This window comes from Alexandromys fortis, unplaced genomic scaffold (assembly GCF_014885135.2).
Source record: "Alexandromys fortis isolate MF-2015 unplaced genomic scaffold, M_Fortis_MF-2015_v1.1 scaffold_288, whole genome shotgun sequence".
NCBI lineage: Eukaryota > Metazoa > Chordata > Mammalia > Rodentia > Cricetidae > Alexandromys > Alexandromys fortis.
In genome coordinates, this window is record NW_026068171.1 from 732,129 (window position 1) to 738,347 (window position 6,219).

General features: G+C 37.0%; 1 long non-coding RNA gene across 1 annotated transcript; it reads left to right on the forward strand.

The window, feature by feature from the left end:
* The first annotated feature begins 888 nt into the window (after positions 1-888).
* LOC126492192 (uncharacterized) lies at positions 889-5,506 on the forward strand. The gene is made up of 3 exons (XR_007589547.1): positions 889-974; positions 1,605-1,668; positions 3,925-5,506. It is a non-coding gene; the product is annotated as an uncharacterized lncRNA (long non-coding RNA).
* The last annotated feature ends 713 nt before the right edge of the window (positions 5,507-6,219 follow it).

The following is a 6,219-nucleotide window of genomic DNA, read 5'->3' on the forward strand; positions in this document are numbered from 1 at the left end:
CATACTGATTCCCAAAGTGGCTGTACAAGTTTGTACTCCCATCAGCAATGAAGGAGTTTTCTCCTTATTCCACATCTTCTCTAGCATAAGGTGTCATCAATGTTTTTGATCTTAGCAGTTCTCACAAGTGTAAGATGGCATCTCAGGGTCATTTTGATTTGCATTTCCCTGATAACTAAGGATGCTGAGCAATTCCTTAAATATCATTTGTATATTTGAGATTCTTCTGTTGAGAATTCTCTGTTTAGATTTGTACCCTATTTTTAAATTGTATTATTTAGTATTTTGATGTCAAATTTCTTAAGTTCTTTATATATTTTGGTGACTAGATGTTGGGTTGGTGAAGTTTTTTTTTTTCCCACTCTGTAGGTTGCTATTTTGTCTTATTGGCTATGTCCTTTGTCTTATAGAAGCTTCTCAGTTTTTGAAGGTCCCATATTAATTATTGCTCTCAGTTTCTGTGCCTCTGGCATTATGTTAGGAAGTGATCTCCTATACCCATGCATTCAAGACAAGAAAGTTCCCACTTTCTCTTCTACCAGGTTTAGTGTAACTGGAATTATGTTGAGGTCTTTGATCCACTTAGACTTTGGTTGTGAATGGGAATAGATATGGGTCTCTTGAATTCTTCTACATGTCAACATCCAGTTATAACAGTACCATTTGTTGAAGATGATTTCTTCTTTTCCATTGTACAATTTTGGCTTCTTTGTCAAATATCAAGTGTTCCTAGGTGTGTGGTTTAATATCAGGGTATTCAATTTGATTCCATTGATCCATTTGTCTGTTTTTTTAATTGTTTTTTTTTAATTTTATTTATGTATCCCTGCACACCAGAAGAGGGTGTCAGATGCCAATATAGATGGTTATGAGCCACCATGTTGTTACTGGGAATTGAACTCAGGACCTTCAGAAAAGCAGTCAGTGCTCTTAACCATTAAGCCATCTCTCCACTCCCTGTTTTTGAAATACAGGTAGGTACTTAAATTATCCCTGAAAAGAAAATATTTGACTTTAAATAAAGAGAAAATAGTTATTATATACACCATTTAAAAGTTGAGCTTAAGTTGGCCGGGCAATGGTGGCACACTCCCATTGGTCTGCTTTTATGCCAATACCAAGCTGTTTTTATAACTATAGCTTTATAGTAGATCTTGGGTTAGGGATGGTGATGTCTCTAGGGGTTCCTTTATTGGACAGGGTTGTTTTGGCTATACTGGGTTTTTTGTTTTTCTTGTATTGAGTTGAGTATTGCTCTTTTGACGTCTGTGAAGAAATGTGTTGGGATTTTAGATGGGTATCACAAATAATAAAAACCCAGAGAAAGATATTGGGGTTCAAGCTAAAGATCCGAAAAGCAAAACAACGAAGTTACTAAAGAAGTATTACTTCTACCAAGGCTGAGTGACTGCAGACTGAGCCCTGATCCTCTGTCTCCTGTCATTTTATATTCCCCGTTAGTCCTGGGATTAAAGGCATGTTACTCCCTAGTACTGGGATTAAAAGTGTGAGCCACTACCACCTGGGTCTGATTCTGCATTGATTTTGTATTGCCGAGATGGCCTTGAACTCAGATCTATCTGCCTTTATCTCCCAAATCCTAGGATTAAACTTGTGTGACACTACTGCCTGGCCTCTACTGGCTTAGTTTTACCCTCTGATCTTCAGGTAAGCATTACTCATTAAAACATAAACAGAATATCACTATATAATCCCCTTTTTGTCTAAAATTAAAAGAAAGGTTATTATTTTTAAATAAATATTTTTTAATTTATTAGATTTTTTGATTTTATTACTTTATAAATAATACCAATATAAATTTCCACTTTCTTCCCTCCTCCCACTTCCCTCCTGCTTCCCTCCCAAACCCTCCCTCCACCCCCCTCCAGCCCTAAGAGAGGGCAAGGTACCCTGCCTTGTGGGAAGTCCAAGGCCCTTCCCCCTACATGCAGGCTTAGGAAGATATGCATCCAAATAGAATAGGATCCCAAAAAGCCAGTACACGCAGTAGAGACAAATACCAGTGCCATTATCATTGGCCCTTCAGTTTGCCCCAATTGTCAACCACATTCAAAGGGTCCAGTTTGATCCCATGCTCCTTCAGTCTCAGTCAAACTGGAGTTGGTGAGCTCCCATTAGCTCAAGCACACTGTCTCAGTGGGTGGACCAAGCCCTCTTGGTCCTGACTTCCTTGCTCATATTCTCCCTCCTTCCACTCTTCAACTGGACCTTGGGAGCTCAGTCCAATACTCCGATGTGGGTCTCTGTGTCTATCTCCATCTGTCACCAGACAAAAGTTCTATGGTGATATTAAAAATAGTCATCAGTCTGACTGCAGGAAAAGGCCAGTTAAGGCACCCTCTTCTCTACTGCCCAGGGTCCTAGCTGGGGTCATCCCCGTGGACTCCTGGGAACCCCTCCAGAGCCAAGCTTCTTGCCAACCCCAAAATGACTCCCTCAATTAAGATATCTCCTCTCTGCTCCCATATCCGTCCTTCCTCCATCTCAAGAAAGGTTATTATTAATATAAGAAAAACTACACACAATAAGTACAATATCATGAAGGGGTGTTAGATTTTGTCAAAGTTTTTTTCTGCATCTAATGAGATGATCATGTGGTTTTTTTTCTTTCCGTTTGTTTATATGGTGGATTACATTGATGGGTTTTCATAAGTTGAACCATGTCTGCATCTCTGGCATAAAGGCTACTTGATCAGAGTGGTTGATTTTTCTAATGTGTTATTGGATTCTGTTAGCTGGTATTTTATCGAGTATTTTTGTATCACTGTTCATGAAGGAAATTTGTTTGTAGTTCTCTTTCTTGGTTGCATCTTTGTGTTTGGGTACCAGGGTAACTGTTACCACCTAAGAGTTTGGCAATGTCCCTTATGTTTCTATTATGTAGAACAATTTGAGGAGTATTGGTACACAATATTGTACTTGAAGTTCTAGCTAAAGCAATAATACAACAAAAGGAGCTCATGTGATACAACTTGAAAAGGAAGAAGTCAAAATTTCACTATTTGCAGATGATATGATAGTTCACATAAGTGACCCAAAATATTCTACCAGGGAATTAGTACATTTGAAAAACACCTTCAGTAATGTGGCAGGATACAAGAATAGCTCAAAAAAATCAGTATCCCTCCTATATACAGATGATAAATGGGTTGAGAAAGAAACCAGAAAATCATCACCTATCACAATAGCCACAAACAACATAAAATATCTTGGTGTAACTCTAACCAAACAAGTGAAAGACCTGTATGGCAAGAATTTTAAGTCTATAAAGAAAGAAATTAAAGAAGATATCAGAAAATTGAAAGATCTCCCATGCTTTTGGATAGGTAGAATCAACATAGCAAAAATACAAAAAGCAATCTACAGATTCAATGCAATCCCCATCAAAATGCCAGCACAATTTTTCACAATGAATGAACTCAACTTCATATAGAAAAACAGAAAAGAGGGATATAGATATAAGAAAATAAGAAGGTAGATGACTGAATCTACTTTTTAAAAATCAACTACTAGTTTTAAATATTTTACATTGGATTGTACTTTTGTATCTTGTATACAAATTTTGTATATTAATACAATTTGAGATTACTTTTGTTAGAACAGGCGGTACATTCATTTCTACTCTTGTTCAAGGTATTGTACCTATGTAACTAATTTAACAATGTAATGCAAATCTCTAGTTCTTGAAAGATATTATTACCAAGTGTTTAGAATAGTAGGGAAATGCAGGTTATTAATCAGCCATCTATTATAATTAAACTTACAGTCATATTAGGTATGTTTTCAAGGTCAAACAGTAATGTATATTAGATAGACAGGTTGTCTTCAAATATTTCAGAGACCTACAGAATATGGCATTTAGGATGTCTTAATAACATAGGTTCTTTTTTCTTCTTTTTACAGCAATGAGATGTGTTTGCTCCTGGCAGCACCAATTAACTTCTGAGATGATGATATACTTTGAAGAAACTCCACATGGAGTTTACTTCCTTTCTAGCAAAATAAGCAACTAGGCAAGAAAGTGTGCTCACCTTGATTGCTGATGTTATGCTGTCCAGACTGGACAAGAAAGACACAAAATAGAATGACTGCCAAACCCTGGCAAGACAAGGTGAGACAGTCCTTCAAAAATTTTGCTTTAGGGCCGTCCCGCAGGTACCCGAACGGCTGCTGGGTAGCCGGGCGGCTGCGGACGCCCGTGTGCCGTGAGACCCGACCGCACATGCTATCAGATCCTTTATATTTAAAATACACAGAAATGAAGAGAAAGGTAATGAACACTGGAAAACTGAGATTGAGTCCTAATGAGGAAGCCTTCATTTTGAAGGAAGATTATGAAAGAAGACGGAAACTAAGATTGCTTCAGGTTCGCGAACAAGAAAGGGGCATTGCCTTCCAGATCAGAGAAGACATAAAACAGAGGCGAAATCAGCAGTTTTCGTGTTTGGCTGACGAACTAAGGGCAGAATGGGAAGAAGCACAAAGCCAGAAAATAGAGAACTTGGAAAAACTGTATCTGGCAAGTTTAAGACATATGGGAGAGGGACATCGACAGGCTAAAGAAAATGTGAGTGAGCTCGTCTCATCACTGCGGACGCAGGGTGCTTAGACTAAATACATGATAAGCGTGTTTTAATGTATAGAACTGGGAGAGGCAAGCTGACCTTTATTTTCTAAATCAGTTTAATCTACTGTGAGAATAATGGTATTATTTGTTTCCTTGTAAATCTGCCAAGTACACCTTTCTTCCTCTGGTGTTCAAGTTAACATTATTTCTTCCGATTCTTGCCTGTATAAAGACGGTAACCTATGCCATCAGAAATTGTCTGTCTCAAGCAACTTGAGTAGATTGAGGGACTCAATTCAGATTCATTCCTACCACCTCTAAATACATATTAGTGAATATGTATGCACTTGTATTTCGTTGGTGGCTTTCCTAAACGCAAGTAAAGCTAAGTGTTTCAACAGAGCCTTGAGTTCATTTGTGCTTATTGTAATTTATGGCTAGAAAATAAAAAAAGAGACAGGAGGACTTCCTTAAGTTCAGAGGCAGCTTGGTCAATATCGTAAGTTACAGGTCAGCCAAGGCTACATAACAGAACTAAATAAAAAGGGGAGGGAGGGAGAGATGAAAGAAAGAAATGCTAGTTGGTCATTCCAGAGTCAGTGACACAATAAACAGGCTGGCTCCAAAAAAGACAAATCTTTAATTACTAAGGAAAAGAAATACCTTGAAGTGATGTGGCATCTTGGTTTCTGTGTGTTTTTTACCAACAGCTATAAGTTCTAATGTTATTTTGTTTATTTATCTATCTGTTTATTTATTTATTCATGCTTTTTTCAGATCAATATTGTCCTTGTGTTTAATTTTTTCCCAAGCCTAACTCATTTAAAGGACACCCATATGATTTTTGCAGACCAGAGAACCTCTTGTATTACTATAAATTGAATGTTTTAGTTTAAATAAAATATTTTAGTGGTTAATTTAAAAAAAAATTTTGCTTTATATAAAAGTCTGTTGAATATTCTAGGCCTGTAGGTCAAAAATGGATCCCCAACATTGCAGAGGAATCTTAGGTGACTGTTCAGGTAGCCAGCTGTTTCTGTCAGTTCTCACATTTTTTGGGGAAATCAGTTGCTCACATTTCATGATTACTAGGTTCATATTATTTTCTTCTCAGGTCTCTGAGGGAGATGAAGACTAGATAGTTACAGTTTTTCTTGTTTACAACTCAGAAAAGAAACTCACTAAATAGGTGTAAAGTGTATAATGTTAATAGACATTAAAGGGTAGTTTTGGATTTTAATTCAAGTTATGATAGGAAGTAAATTAGGTACAAGTCTTTGGATTCACATAGGTAGGATAGATAATAGAGTATTTTCTCTGAATTTGTGAAATGCAAATGGAATAGATACTTTTGATATGTTTATCACCTGTATATTATATATAGTTATCATACTTATTGTTTACAGTTTTTCTTATATTAGTTATAGCCTTTTTTATTTCAGACAAAAGAGAGAAAATGTGATTTTTATCTGTGATATAACAAATAAAGCTTTCTTGAAGGTCAGAGTGCAGAATTAAGCCACTAGTTAGCCACAGAGGTTAGGTAGTGGTGGCACACAGCTTTAATCTCAGCACTTGGGAGACAGAGGCAGACATATCTCCATGAGTTCAAGGCCATCCTGGGCCACATG